The 16,612-nt window shown below is 39.9% G+C and overlaps 1 pseudogene; it reads left to right on the top strand.

Moving 5' to 3' along the window:
- The first annotated feature begins 4,094 nt into the window (after positions 1 to 4,094).
- LOC116319598 lies at positions 4,095 to 11,966 on the top strand (annotated as a pseudogene).
- The last annotated feature ends 4,646 nt before the right edge of the window (positions 11,967 to 16,612 follow it).

Genomic DNA, 16,612 nt, shown 5'->3' with positions numbered 1-16,612 from the left:
GTAGGGAAACAAGCTCCAGCAGCTCTGCGCTCAGGAAACAAACCATATTTACTTATCTGGTGCAGAATAATGCGCCGACATTCCATTATATTGAGCACCGGCTTCCCAGTTAAACTGTGAATATCACCAGGTAATGTGGGCGTGTAACCTGAATTAACAGCAGGTGTTAAACAGCTGACAGGTGAGCAGGTATGCAGGTAAACTGAGGGCCTGTTGAGCTGATCGCTGGTGTCCTGAGAAAAAGCTCTTAAGCTCGTTATTTATGTTACAGAGACACAAGACCAGGCGGAAAGAGACAATCGTTCAGTGAAAATGAGAATCTGCGAATGCAACATGTGGAACACGCAGAGTGGAATATGTAAACAAACCGGTTAACGTATATTTAAAAAAACAGTTCAGATGGAATACCGGGGCTGTGAGCTCGGCACACTTTGTCAGCAGAGCTAGCGACATCTCCGAAAGCACTTATGCAAACATGTTCTATGTTGACAAACTGACCAGACGTGAAGATTACGCCACTACGTTTGTGGCTAAAACAATTTTAAAAGTGTAGTTGGTGACAGAAAAATGGGGTATTTTAAAACTTTAGGCCACCACTATTGTTGCCTGTGATTTGAAATGCGTTCTGGGATACCTGGCTGCCCCAAGTCCACACCAGCAATCGATTATCTCGACCTGTCTTGACTTACTTTACAAGGCAACCAATCAGATGTTAGAGAAACTGCAGCGACAGCGTTAACCCCGCCCCCTGAGTTTGATGGGTGAGGCTGACAGATAAAATTATTTCAGGGTGAGAGCTAAATGGGACAATAGTGCCAAAATGAATTAAATAAATACATCATTAAATAATTAATAATAATAATTAATTAAATGTGTCATAAATATTTATTTAATTAATTATTTCCAATTTTAATTCATTATTGCCACATGTAATTAATTATTTAGTGGTGTATTTAATTAATTCGTTATGTCAGTCCTGGCATTCCATACGGATTATAAGGCGCACTGTCAATATTTGAGAAAATGAAGGGACTAAGTGTGCCTTATAGTGCGGAAAATATGGTATATGCCATTTTTTGCTCAACAAATTCAGGATGAAAACATTGCTGTAAACTTTTAAGTTATTGATACATTCAGTATGGTAACACACAAGCTTACCCAGAGCTTAAGCTCATGATCACGGGAGATTTATAACCTCGTGTTTGACTGAATAAAATAAAAAAGGCTGATCCTTAAAATAAGTTAGCTAGGGCCCACCAAACATTTGCGCCCAGAGGACTATACCTTGATGATCCAGGCAGTATTATTAGTCAGTGGAGTTTAAAATTATTGAGTAAACGTTTGCAATTACAATTCATTTCTCAAGGAAGATATATAACGTTAGCTTTTTAAGTTAGCCAAGGTAGAACTATATATTTGAACTCTTAATTTCATGAATTTTAATGAAACACTACAAATATATGGATGCGCTGCACTGTGGAGTGCCCCCTGTTGCCTATAGTGGTGTGGGATATTGCACAATGATGGCAGGTATACCAGCTACTGGCAGACAGAACAGTTGCCTGAGACTGCAAGACCAGGCTCACCAACCTGTGCACCACCTGAATTGACTATAAGAAAGCCTATGACTCAATGCCCAACACAGGGATCCTAGAATGTTTAGAACTGTACAAGATCAACAGGACTCTAAGAGCCTTCATCAGGAATTTGATGGGGATGTAGCAAATAACACTACAGGCCAACTTCAAGCCAATTGCACCATCTAGTGCAGGATTTACCAAGGAGATGCTCTGTCCCCACCCCCACTGCTGTTCTGAATAGGACTCATTGATCATTGACTGGCTATGGATATTGACTACAGAATGGAGCAACTGTCACAACCGCAACCACCAAATACCTGCAGAAGTTAATTGCAAGTCCTGAGAAGTCAGCTGAATGGTAAGAACAAGATCCTGGCAATCAACACCTACACCCTGCCAGTGATGAGATACCCTGCTGGGATAATAAGCTGGCCAAAGGAAGAGATAGAAGCTGCTGACATCAACACAAGGAAGCATGGTGGGTTTCACCCCAAATCCAGCACCCTGAGAATATATGCTAACGGGAAGGAAGGAGGCTGAGAACTAGTGAGTGTCAGTACCACTATCCAGGATATCCATAAGTATATCAGGAAGATGGCCACTACTGACCAAGTGCTTAGTGAATACCTCAGTAGAAACCCAAAAAAGAAAAGGAACAAGGAAAGGAAATATCGTGAAAGGACAGGCCCCTGCACGGTATGTACCACCGGCAGATAGAAGAAGTGGCTGACATCCAGAAATCCTACCAGTGGCTGGACAAAGCTGGACTGAAAGACAGCACAGAGGCAATAATCATTGCAGCACAGGAACAAGCTCTAAGCACAAGATCCATAGAGGCTGGGGCCTACCACACCAGACAAGACCCCAGGTGCAGGCTGTGTAAAGATGCCCCTGAGACAATCCAGGACATAACAGCAGGGTACAAGATGCTAGCAGGGAGGGCATACATGGAATCCCATAACCAAGTGGCCGGCATAGTATACAGAAACATCTGTGCCGTGTATGGCCTGCAAGTCCCAAGGTCAAAATATATATCTATATAGATATATATCTATATATCTCTCTCTCTATATATATAGATAGATAGATAGATAGATAGATTGCAAGCCACTGTATACATATATACATATATATATATATATATATATATATATACATATATATATATATATATATATATGTATATGACCTGAAGGTACCAAGAAAATAAATCGGAATAGCTAAACCCAGAAAACAGACAGCCAAACTAAGACCTTGTATTAAAAACAACATGGGTTTATTAATTACTTGCATTAATAGACATTCCTTCTGCCAGTTTCTTATGCTTAATTTAACAGTCATTGCAGAACATTTACTAAATTCTGACAACAAGACTGTCATATCTGGATTCAGTAAAAAAAAAAAGAAGAAAAAAAAAGCACCTATCATTTTTCTGTCTCAGATGTTGGGCTATTTTAGAGGGTTTTTTTTTTTTAATCTTATGCTGTGTGTACTTTACTAAGTTGGGAACCAGTACACCTGTTTTTGTGAGTTGCCACACTGCCCTTATCTCTAAATGTACATGCAATAGCTTACATTTGCATGTACATTTAGCGCCAGTGAAAAATTTTAACAAACATTTAATACGATAAAAAAAGGTTTTTTAAATTATTTTAGTCTTGTAAAATCTCATATAAGTAAGCTGGACGTTGAAAGCAAAATTAAAAGAATAACTGTCAGTTATAACCTTCATTTGCATTAATTTATCATATTAAACATTTGGCACAGTAACATCAGGCTGGTTCTCATCCGAGGTTAACGAATAACCAGCTCAATTTCACTAATGCAGCAAAGGGTCTAAATGTTGTATAACAAGAGGACAATTCTGAAGGAGGCCTCCTGTATATAAATACCTGGAAAGGCATTGGCATATTCTGGACAACCATGGAGAAACTAAAGATTTTGTTATTTTTTTGTTGCTTTGATTGTCTGTTGTCTGGGGATAGCCTCAGCAGCCTCCATATGTCTGTAAGATTTCAAATGTATTAATATTGAAAATCAAGTAAATTTATAGAGTAATGAATCTGCTCTGAATCTGAGCCGTGACCATTGCGTCTGCAATTTATCAGCTAGAAATGTAACCTCTGTTTCATGCTGTGTCTAAAAAAATATCCTCAGATTGTGTTTAGTTCTTAACTTTTTATTGACACATTCAATTCAACAGCTGTATTACAAAAAGCAGGAGAAAAAAGAAGCACTAGGGAGTCATTAGACATTAACTTTAATGGTTTGATCATAAACTAAAGCAAATAATGTCCAGATCAGAATCAACATGAAACCTAAACTGTGTTCAAAGGTTGTTGTTGTTTTTATTTTATTGCTTTCAGAATTATTTGTTATTTAAGAGCTTAAGAGCTAGGGGAACAGATGTAAGTAGATGTAGTTCTATTCTTGGAGATAAATAATAGAACAATGCTGACATACAGTTTGGATTATTTTCTTTTTAAAAAAAATTTTCAGTTAGTAGTACTTTATTGATATTACTGCTTCCTTTTTTATGTCCATAGTGTAGATGGAGTGTAGCAAATTCCCAGATATTATATATTTGCAAATATATATATATGTATATGTATATACACACACAAAATAATGGTTGGTAAAGGTTCAGGGGCAAAATATCCCTGTTGGCCCTTCCCGCTCTGTAGATGTATTCTAAGGAATTCCCTTTGCTGCCAAACCTGGACCTTTCGAAAAACCCAAACCTCACCCTGGCTGGGATAGTGCGTTCAAAGAAATCTGACCAAACAAAGATAAATGTATTATTTAATATCATAATTAACAGTTTGAAAATCTCCCTTCATCTTTGAAAGGAATTTATGTTTTTCCCTGGTTTTCATCTTCAGGCATACTGAAGGCAACTAAGTTTGCTAGGAGATGCCTCCAAATCAACATGATCGACCCTGCATCAAGTCTTGGTAGTGAAGACTGCCTCTACCTCAACATCTGGGTTCCTCACAGCGAAAATGGTGACTTTTATTCTCTTTTTATAAAGTAATGTTGGATGATGGCAATACTGAAACACTAAACACTACTTTTGTCCTTTGTGAGATAAGAATGCATCTTTTTTCTCCCAAAGTCTCATCAAACCTCCCAGTGATGATTTGATTTTATGGAGGGGGCTTCATGTCCGGTGGTTCCATGGGGCTAAACTTTCTCAGGAAATTGCAGACAGGGGCGATGTCATCATAGTGTCTGTGGGATACCGTGTGGGAACCTTGGGATTCCTCAGTACAGGAGACTCTAGCTTTCCTGGTAAGTGATACTATTGTATTGGTAGTGTATTTTCCTCCTCTGCACTGCTGTGGAGTGTTTTTTCAGTGAAAATCTATCACTATAACAGGAAACTATGGTCTGTGGGACCAGCATGCTGCCATCGCCTGGGTACGCAGGAATATCCAGTCATTTGGAGGTGACCCTGACAACATCACCCTCTTTGGGGAGTCTGCAGTGTTCGCTTCCAGGTGAGAGGCTTTAGGAAAAGCATGGGATCACTGTCTATGAATGTAGATGGGTTTATCCATGCATTATTCATTTATTTAGAAGCAAGTATGATAATAATAATGGATTGCATTTATATAGTGCTTTTCGAGACCCTCAAAGTGCTTTACAATTCCACTATTCATTCACTCTCACATTCACACACTGGTAATATATCAATAAGAAAAATTTAAGCACTGCCAAACTAGTGCTTATGATCCTTATGCATGACAGTTGATGCAGCAACACACTCCTGTCAGAGTTTTACCCCTGATACTGCTGGATAAACAGAAACTCACTCAGGAACGAGGTCACACAGAGCTCAAGTTTTCACTCGCGAGAGGGAAGCAGTTGTCTCCAACCCACTTCAACTTGCTTTCCCCCTGCAGGTTGTTTTTATTGGTTACACACATGAATATTCATAAAGCTTGTTGCTGTATTAACTAAGATAAATTAATGTGTGTGGTTATATGATGGGAGTGCAGCCCTCCCAGGATGCTGTCGGTATCTTGTCCCAGCCAGGTGGCTTCCTTCATTAAGTAGAATCTGTTCTTCTCAAGGCTGCTTGTTCCCCTTATCGAGGTCGTGCACGTACTTGTATGCGTGGGTTACATAGAGAGCAAACACAAGCATTCTAGCTTTTTAAATGGCAACCTACAACACATACATTAAACCTAACAACTCCCTTTGTTATATACAATTATTTAAACAAACAAAATGCCAAATAAACTAAACTGTTAAAAGCAAGTAATAATTTAGATACTCTGTGTGTGTTCCTACACAGACGCTCACTCCATATAACAAAGGGTTGATCAGGAAAGCTATCTCCCAGAGCGGTGTCGGTCTTTGTCAATGGGCTTATAACAAAAATCCACATAAGATTGCAGTGGAGGTATGTTGTTGTCATATGCTCATCCTGTTAACTGGTCCTGGTGCTTTTGTGTGACATGATCCTGCACCTGACTGTGTTTTTTGGGCCATTTAGGTTCTATTCTTTGTCTCCTGTTATAATTTAGTTCTAGTTTCAGAGTTTGTTTTGTTCCCTCTGTGTTTCCTGTCCCATCCTGTGGAGTCAACTCCCGTGTGCACGTCTGTGTTTCCCTGTTCTAGTGATGGTTCTCACTTCCTGTTTAATTTTGATAGTTAATTGTCTATAGTAGCTTCTGTTTAATTTTACTTGCCCTTCTATCTGTTTGCATTTGATTAATATCAACTACCCTTAGATAATACTCTTAGATATATAGTCGTAATTAAGTCTTTTGGTTTTTCACAACTAAGAGGAGTATTTTTTAGTAATAAGTAGTAATACTGGGACGGTACTAGCGCGACAGAATTGATACTTTGTTGCTATCCTATCAGTGTGTAGATCACTGAACTGTGTCATTTTCACATTTTTTTTGTAAATGAATAAAATGACCTCAAACATGCAATATGAATAGCAAATTTGAAGAACAGAACTTTACCCAAAGTGCCTTAGAGCCAGGCACATCTACTTTCTAGGTCTCCAAAAAACATTCATTTCAAAATAAATGGAAAGCTGAAAGGCGTGTGTCACAGTGTTATTATGAAAATTAGTGATCATTAAAATGTATTCTGAATTTGTAAGTTCATGATTCATCTCATAAATCACGACAATCTACTCTCCCCCATAAGCTGCCTTATAGGTAAAAAGTATCTGTACTAGTGTTCTGAACATTTCTGATGCTAAGGTTCAGTTTCTGATGGTGGTGATCGCAGGGTGTGCACTGGTTAAATGCCAGTATGACCCTCAAAGCAAATGACAAGGCCAAGTGATGATCTTCCGGTTCTTGAACTGGCAGATTTAGTGGAACACCTCCATAGATGGGTTTGGCTGTGTGTGTGTGTGTGTGTGGTTCTACAAAACAGAATGAACAAAACAGAACACAAATTACAATCCAGTGTAAACACCAATAATCACATTTGTAGGCTACATAATATATTAGAGCCACAACACTGTCTTGTAGACCTTACTACTAGGCTAACTATGGCGTTATTTTTGTGCCACTATTCTGAGCGAACTAAAAAAATTTGAGCGCATGTAAAAAAAAGTTTGCAGGTGCAAGTGTTGCATTTTGAGGAGAAATTTATTTTGAGCAAACAAAATTCATTGCTGCGTGCAAAAAATGTATTTCAGTGTTTGCTATTATCCATACACACACACAATAGCAGCCCCTCTCGCTCAGTTTTTGCATTTGCGCTCGCTCGCAATGTGTTGCTCGCGCTCTCAACATTTCTGCCCATGCGCGCTCAATTCTTTCTGTACACCGTTATATTTGAGCCACAAAACCAGCCAATCACAGACTTGGATGCAAAAATATCTGATTGACTGTTCTGGTCTCCAATCAGCTCGAAATGACGAAATGCAATATCCCAGAATCCATTTCGTCCAAAACTCAAACAAGGCAGTGGCGGAGGAACGCAGAGTGGTGGAGTTTGAAATATTACTCTTTCTGGGTCACAAAATAAACTTTTAAGATATTTTCATGCAAGAATGGTGCTGTGTAAACTTCAAATACCTGCTCGATTCATCAAGACATCACATATTTGCATAAGTGCTCTAATGTTTTCGGAGTTGCCTGTTACCCACCAGCTGACCGCATAGCTGGACTGGCCATTGGGCATCCCGGGCATTTGCCGGGTGGGCCAATGGTGATTTTTCATTTTTATGTTTGTTTTTGTAACGGTATAAACAATGAAAGGTGGTGGATTAGCCAATTGGTCATGATCAACTCTGGGCTGGACCAATTACAATACATCCGTATTGAGATGAAAAGGAACGCGATTAGTCCCGTACTTCAGCTAGAATGGAGTTATTCTGTCCTCTCCTGTTGCTACTTCAGTCATGAAACTGATCAATGATCAGCTGATCGTCTCTCTTGTTTGTTTATCGCCCACTTTGCGCCAGAAAGAGGAAACCAGCGGATGTTGTGCTAAACAACAACAGCACGTTCAAGTTTGATCAGCTGTTGTTAGAATTTATTTAAAATTAATTTCTAGTATCAGCTGATGTTTGCTGGAGCCACAGCTGTAAAAGCTGCTGCTCATGATATCGGTTTGGAAACATGAAGGTGATACAAATCATGCATATATACCAACAAGACAGTGTACACCACTGTCACAACAGCGTTTGTTTTAGTTCAAAGGCTTTATGGTTTTTCCTATAATACCTGGTGGTGTAGTCTGTGATTTTTTGTCAGTTCAGCCTTATATATTATGTTTAACCCGAGTGACCACCCGGTCAGCTGGTGGGTAACAAGTATCTCTGAAAACGTTGGAGCACTTTTGCAAATATGTGATGTCTTGATAAATCGAGCAGGTATTTGAAGTTTACACAGCAACATTCTCGCATGAAAATATCTTAAAAGTTTATTTTGTGACCCAGAAAGAGTAATATTTCAAACTCTGCCACTCTGTGTTCCTCCGCCACTGCCTCGTTTGAGCTTTGGACGAAATAGATTCTGGGATATTGCATTTGGTCATTTCGAGCTGATTGGAGACCAGAACAGCCAATCAGATATTTTTGCATCCAAGTCTGTGATTGGCTGGTTTTGTGGCACAAATATAATGGTGTAGAGAAAGAGTTGAGCGCGTACGGGCAGAAATGTTGAGAGCGCGAGCAACACATTGCAAGCGAGCGCAAATGCAAAAACTGAGCGAGAGGGGCTGCTATTGTGTGTGTGTATGGATAATAGCAAACACGGAAATACATTTTTTGCACGCAGCAATGAATTTTGTTCACTCAAATTCAGCTTTTCTTCGCTCAAAATAAATTTCTCCTCAAAATGCAACAATTGCACCTGCAAACTTTTTTTTACGTGCGCTCAGAATAGTGGCACAAAAATAACGCCATGGCTAACGGCCTTTGCTTAGAGCTTTAACCATATTTGGCATAAAAAAATTGAAACATCTTTTCTATTACTTAATTCTTGGGTCCCAATCACATATGAAGTTAAATAAAGTAAAAGAAGGCATATAAACGCGATAAAAATCACCAACTCAAACTAAAACGTAGCTTAGCTTAGCCATAATTTAAGTGAGCTTAGCTATATTTCCCACTAGGTAAAATTATGGTGAGCAGCCGTCCTCTTTTCCCCGGATATGTCCACTTTTCACGTTCGGTCCAGGGCGTCCGGGAGGATTTTCGAGATTGATGAAAATGTCCAGGTTTTTCTATAGGCCTACAGAGGACCCATATGTGTGACATCATTCCTGAGCTGATGCTTTGTGAGTGGTTGCTCTGCGCTCACATACGGGACAGACAGCGTGCAGCAGTACGCCTGATGATGTTTAAAAGATGCCAAAGCATAAGTGGAGCTTTTCAGATGAAGTGCAAAAGAAATTTCCCATGTACCATTCCGGTACTGGTAATTGTTCTTATACAGATGAGGTCTTGTTTCTGTACCATTATTTAATTCCAGAGGTTTTTGAGTTGTTGTTTTTTTTGCCCATGTTGACTTGTAAAAGGCTATATGACATTTTTTATTTCACCATTCATTAACCGCACAGAGAAGGCATCGTTTCAATATGTTTAAATTTTCTTTAAGCAAACAGTATTATTAAAGCTCTTCATGGCTGGGCCAAGTGTCCTCTGTTTTGGAAATCAAAATATGGTCACCCTAGGTAAAATGAGTGAACAGAAAATGTCCAGAGCCATAAAATTGACAAACTATCCTTCTAAAACAGGAAATATAGTGTAACTTATGGACACACACTCTCATAGAAATCACATAAACTGCCTCCAAGAATAACTTCTGCTGATTCACACTGCCTCCATGCACACCATTTCAACTCCCAACAAAACATTACTCACAAAAACAACCGCGCCCTCTAGTGGCGAGGCTAAGAACTTAGATACATAATGCAGCTGCTATCAATAAATAAGGTGATAAAACCCTCTGTGTATTTCCTGCTCAGCTAATCTGTTAATAACAGATAAGTTACAGTCTTTGTGACTTGCTGGTGAGCATGTTACAGCATAAATGATACATTAACGACAGGTGATGTTAAAGTTTCAGTGAGTAAATGTTAGCTTTACATTCCCCAAATGGACACACGTGCAACTGTAATTGAATGTTCATGCTGCAGTATAAACGTCCCAATATGTTTTTTACAGAATGATTCATAACAAATTTAAATCTGTGTGAGGTAAACATTTGGTGTGCTGCTCTACAAAAAAGACCTTTAACTTTGTCAGACTTTATCATATGTTCAGGTTGCTGAGAAAGTGGGCTGCCCAACTGATGAAAGTATGGTGGCCTGTTTAAAATCAACTAATGCTGTGACTCTTACCATGGCTGCTCCCCCCCCATGTACAAGGCTCTCCAGACCCTAAGCATTAGTTCTTGTGAATTTAACTTTCCAGCTTTCAAAATGATAGATCCTTAAAGGATCACATGATATTCCGTTTTATTCAGATCCTGGAGTTCTCAGCTAGTTGACGTCTTCTGTTGTTGATGGAGACTTCCTGCCTGATGAGCCTGGCAACTCTGAAATAGACTACCTTGCAGGTGTTAATGACATGGATGGCCGATCCTTCACTGCACAAGACATTCCTTCCCTTTCTGACAAGAATAAAGAGATTCCAGTGTAAGGTTGATTTGTTTTTGGGAGAGGTTTGTTTTGTGGGCTCGTAAAACTTGGAAAATGCAGCTCTGTTTCTTTTTTTCTTTGTATAGAAGACGTAAAAAGACTCCTTGCTGCTTATACTAAAAAGAAAGGGGAAGCTGGTTTGGATATTGCCTTTGCTGAATACATATCCAACTGGGATTCAACACCCAGTCAGGACACAATCAAGAGAACTGCTGTGGAAATTGGGACAGATTACATCTTCCTGGTTCCAACAGAGGCTGAAGTTTATCTGCATGCTGCAGATAAAGTGAGACTAACGCCTTGCTTCCCTTTTTGCTATTGGAGTTACTTTTGGTAACTAGAGGGCAACTTAGGAAATATTTAAAGTTCTAGTAATATAGTATTTGAACATAATCTGAATGTTACTGCAAAGCAGACTAAACTCACTGTGATCATCTTAAACAGGTCTGGTCACACTTATTTCTGCGTAATGTCTGAGCCCAGATTATTGGCTGGACCAAACAAACCATACCATGACTGGGTGGGAGCAGACCACACTGATGACCCTCAGTATGTGTTTGGGAAACTCTTCACCACACCAAGTGCTTATGGGCAGAGACACAGAGACCTGTCTGGCTACATGATTGCCTACTGGACTAACTTTGCTAGAACTGGGTAAAATACACTGTTCAAATGTGTTTGTTTGTTTGTTGGTTTTACAGAAAGTTACAAATGTTTACTGCAAAGTTACTGGCTGCATCCTTTATTTTATTCACAGAGACCCCAATAAAGAACACCTGACTGTTCCTGTGACCTGGCCTAAGTTTACCACCAGTGGACAAAACTATCTGGACATCAATGCAAAGATGAATGAAAGCTCTGTTGGAAAGCAAATGAGGCTTTGCTTTGTTCGCCTTTGGACAACCACCCTTCCCAGCCTCCCATCCCATGGTGCTGCAGATGTTTAATTATGCATTTTTAATTTAAATAATACATCATATTCGATTATATAATACAAAAAAGTGGGCAAAAATGTGTTTGGCTTTTTATTTAGTTAGTTCCCCCTGAATACATACCCGAGGTGCATGCAGCCAGTTGCATTGGCCATGCAAACATTTGTGACAGATATATCTTCCACAATCATGTCATGTGAGATCCATGCACCAACAGTCTTCACCAAATCAATTTATAAATTATAAAATGAACAAAAGGAGAACAAAAGAAACCTATCTGTTACCCACATGTGACTTAAATTGGAGATGACTACAACACAATCAAATCAGAGAGTCACCTTAGAAGGAAACCAGCTTATATTAGATATCGATACCTACACTGGTATTAATACTGGGCTAGAATCGATACTTTGTTTCTATCCTCTGAGTTCAGTGTGTAGATCACTGAATTGTGTCATTTTCACATTTTTTGGTGAATGAATAAAATGGCCTCAAACATGCAATATGAATAGCAAATTTGAAGAACAGAAGTTTACCCAAAGTGCTTTAGAGCAGCGGTTCTTAAACTTTTCACATTGAGTACCACCTCATAAAATATATGGCTCTTGAAGTACCACCCTTATGACCGACATTAAAGTACAGTAGTATAGGCCTATTTAACACCACATATTTAATTTAACTGTCACAAACAGGATGTGACAAGTGATAATAATAACAACTGTACTGCATTAAAACATTCACAGCAGGTGGGATATCCAATCTTTAAGTGATGACGTATGAAGCCTGGATGACTCCAAACTATTCTGCATTTATTAAGGCTGTTGTGTTTTTAACATGTTTTAATGTTGTATATCTTGTTCTATTTAATCTGAACAAACCCCTAAAAAAAGTCAGTGATCACTGTCACTCTCTCGGTTTTAATCATCACTATTCATTTTAAAGCTGTTTTTAAAACATTACGATGTAACTACAGCACAGCCCATGGAGCAGTATGTTAATGACTAACCTTATATTGCAGTTGTTCCCTTCATTGAAGTTTGGTCTGTTTACATCATCATGCGATTGCATTTGTCCCTAACCTTCGGGAACCTTCACATTAACTCACATCCTCCAGCTTCACTGTGTTTATATTATGCTAACCATAGCTGTGTAGCTAACCACCACACAGAACATCATTAAATATACCAGCTAGGCCAACTTCAGACAGTAACCCTACAAACGCTACTGCTGTTTAGATTTCTGTCTTCATTTATGTCGGAAGTGATAGCAGAGTTGTACGTTTAAATTTTTGCTGTGGTGGTTAAGCAGCCATTTTTTTGGCACGACCCTCCTTCGCAGTTTGTGTACGTCTTAGCTCAGTTTGCTCTTCATGGCGTTTCAGCCAACGACATGAAATGTGGTGGCCTTGCTGGATCTGCTGTCCACCCGCCATGTGATGACCCTCCTCTGGGATCCCCCCAGCCAAGGGAAATACACCGCTCTCAATACACTGCTGCTGCGGCGCTACTCCCTCTCTCACACAGAGCGGGCCGTGAAACTCCTCTCTCTCTCGGGGCTGGATGATGGTACCGCTCTCAAGCTCACGGAGAGCATGCTGTCCTTGCTAGGAACGGATGAGGGCGGATTCCTCTTCACTCACGTCTTCCTCCAACAGTTGCCAGTGTGAGGTGGCCTCGCCAACTACCTGCTGCTGGCCGCAAAGGATTACCGCCCTCTCGCAGAAGAAGCGGATGGCATTCCCCTGGCTACCAGGAGCTTTGGCATCTGGGCGATAGTTCCCGATTCACCGACGTTATCTCCTGCACCCCCACCGATTCTCCCAGGAGCCTCTGACTCATCGATGGTGGCTGGGATCGCGGCACCATGGAAAAGAGCAGTGTTTTTACCATCAGCGTGACATTACTGTGGCTCCTTTGCAGTTTTAAGCCCCAGGGAAATGAGCCCACCAGCGCTCTGTAGCGGCCGTGACCGCTGGCGATAAGGAAAGGCTGCTCTTCATAGAGGAGTCACGCTCGGGGACACGTTTTCTGGTTTACTCCGGCTCCCAGAAGAGCCTCAGGAACTCTGGTGTCACCTTGCATACCACCCCAATGGTATATTGTTTAATCTTAAAAAAAAAATTGGAGACTTCCTGTGTACCACCAGAGAGAGCCCAAGTACCACTAGTGGTACGCGTACCACCATTTGAGAAAGACTGCTTTAGTGCCAGGCAAATCTACATTCTAGGTCTCACACTGCTCTCCCCTATAAGCTGCCTTATAAGTTAAAAGTATCTGTACTAGTCTTGATGAATGCTCAATCATCCAGGTAAGTAACTCCCCAAAAGTTGATTCTGTTCATCTGGCGTTTTCAGTAGGAGAAACATTTTGTCACTCATCCAAGTGACTTCTTCAGTCTCAGCTGACTGCAGGTTTCCCCAATCTTATAAACAGTACATTTGCATAATGACTGACACAAGCAAATTCTCATGATAATTTGCATATTAATGATCAAGGAACTGACCTCCCAGCCCATTGTTCCTTCAGTGGTGCTAATTTCAGTCATTATGAAGTTTGGTCTGTTTACAGCATCCTGCCATGCGATTGCATTTGCCCTGAACCTTCGGGAATCACGTTAACTTTTATTGAGTGGAAAAAAGTTAGCGTTCATCGTCCAGCTTCACTGTTTATATTATGCTAACATAGCTATGTCACTAGCGATCAAGTAGCACATCATTGCATACCAGCTAGCCCGACTTCAGTAACCCTACAAACGTCACTGCTGTTTAGTTTTCTGTCTTCATTTATGTTGGAAGTGATAGTAGAGCTGTACGTCTTAATTTGTTTCAGAAATCCCTCAGTAAGAACATGGTATTTCATGTTTAGGTGGAAACTAGCGAGCTAACTTACTGCTAATTTCTAACTCCGTTAAATTTCATAAATTCAGTTTTCATGGATGCCTGGATGTTAAACTTACTAGTTACACCTGGTAGAGCAGCAACGCGGATCATTTTATTACAGATGAAAGGATTTAGACAGTTTTTAACTCTCAGTGATGCCGCAGTGATTGAGTGACTTTGGACCTGCAGCGGAGTTAAAACTTAGCTTAGCCATAACTTAGCTTAGTTTAGCCATATCTCCCACTAGGTAAAATGAGTGAACAGAAAATGTCAAGAGCAATAAAATTGACAAACTGTCCTTCTAAAACAGGAGATATAATGTAACTCACCAATCTTGTGTACACACACTCTGAAAGAAACCACATACACTGCCCCCAAGCATAATTTTTGCGGATTCACACTGATTCACACTGCCTCCATGAACACCATTTCACATCCCAACAGAACATTACTCACAAAAACAACCGCGTCCGCGCCCTCTAGTGGCGAGGCAAACTGCATCACAGTCCTGCCTTCAGAATAACTAGTACTGGCAATGTCAGGGTCACGACATTTGTATATACTTGGTATCTGATTGTACGGAAATTTGTATTGTGAAGGCTCCCAAATATGCTATGTCATTTTGTATATTAGATGGGAATCTGTGAGGACTGAGTAGGAGGAGGAACAAAGGCCCACCAACCAATACTAACAAGATCTAAGTTGTCACACATAATATAATTTGTTTTCTTGTAGTTAGTTTTAACAATAGGATCAGATCAGTGATATTTTGATTAAATCTAAAATCTTTATCATAGATGATCATCTTTAAATTATTTTCCCCAAGTCTTGGCAATGAGAGAACGTGAAAAATAATTGTTCTAAATTGCATGCATCCAATGTTCCCTCTAAGCTGCGCACGTGCGCAATTGCGCACTGCTGGCACGGTCTCTGCGCACAGAAAATCTGTGTTGCGCACGAAAAAAATTAACCTGAATTGAAATTAAAATTAATACTTTAACAATTCTGTTTTGCAGTGTTAGTCAGTGAGTGACTGGCTGCTCCCATATTGTATTAGAACGATGCCACCTTATCCCAAAGTCCAGCCAATAATGCGATTTACATTCGTATATAAGCAGCTAATCAACGTGGTTGACAGGCTATGACAGCGTCCTTATGTGCCGACACCGGTGTTTTAGCTAGCAAAGCGGCGTGGCTGATGTGCAGTGAAGCCACGTTAATGACAACGTGTACAACCATTGGAGATGTGAGCAGGACAGACGGAACAATTGACGGGAAAAGTGTGGACTTTATACCAGTTTTTAAATTGTGTTGATAAGCCACGTAAAACCAGAGTTATGATAAAAATATCTGCAATGTTTGGTTTTCTTCCTGAATACTATCGTTGTTTATATTTACTGTGGGAATAAACGGTAAAAACGGCGTTTTATAAGAAAAAAGGCTCGAAAGCACTCTCCGCCTGGGAGCAAAAACAAACTCCACCCCCCTCTCCCTTTCCTATTCGTCCAAAAAAATACAATGTCGACCAATCAAAAAATGATATGGCAACGTGGCATCTAGTTGTTAAGAAACGGGGGGAAGTTTTAGGAGTGACGGAGGTGTTTTGATATGTGAGAGATTTGCGACGTTTAGCGCAAATCTTGTGTAGTTAGTGTGTAGTGTAGTTTTGCTGTGTGTGTCAGAACAATGAGGCGGCTGCTGAATGTTACAGGTGTTACAGGAGTGATACATCTCCTGTTGTCAGGCCTGCAAGTATCAGGCTGTTGTTCTCCTTTATCTCATAGGGGACAGAAATTATTCTTTGGAGTCGCACAAATAATTTGTGTGGCATCAGATTTGATGCAGAACAGCTGATTGTTCTGTAAATAGTTTGAAATGTTTATTTAAAAATGCCTTGGCTGCATTTAAAAAAAAATTGCTGCAAAAATCTTTGTTGTTTGCCAAACTGATTTACTTTTTTGAAGAAGTAACTATATAATTAATTGCCCAGCATTGGTCATTATATACTGTATTTTGCAGACAGAGAGTTACAGGACTCTCTCCCAGACCACAGACTCATACTCATAATACAAGTCAGAGCTTTTTTAAAAAAGAAA

The sequence above is a fragment of the Oreochromis aureus genome, linkage group 7, assembly GCF_013358895.1.
Source record: "Oreochromis aureus strain Israel breed Guangdong linkage group 7, ZZ_aureus, whole genome shotgun sequence".
NCBI lineage: Eukaryota > Metazoa > Chordata > Actinopteri > Cichliformes > Cichlidae > Oreochromis > Oreochromis aureus.
This window is presented reverse-complemented; position numbering and strand designations above follow the sequence as displayed.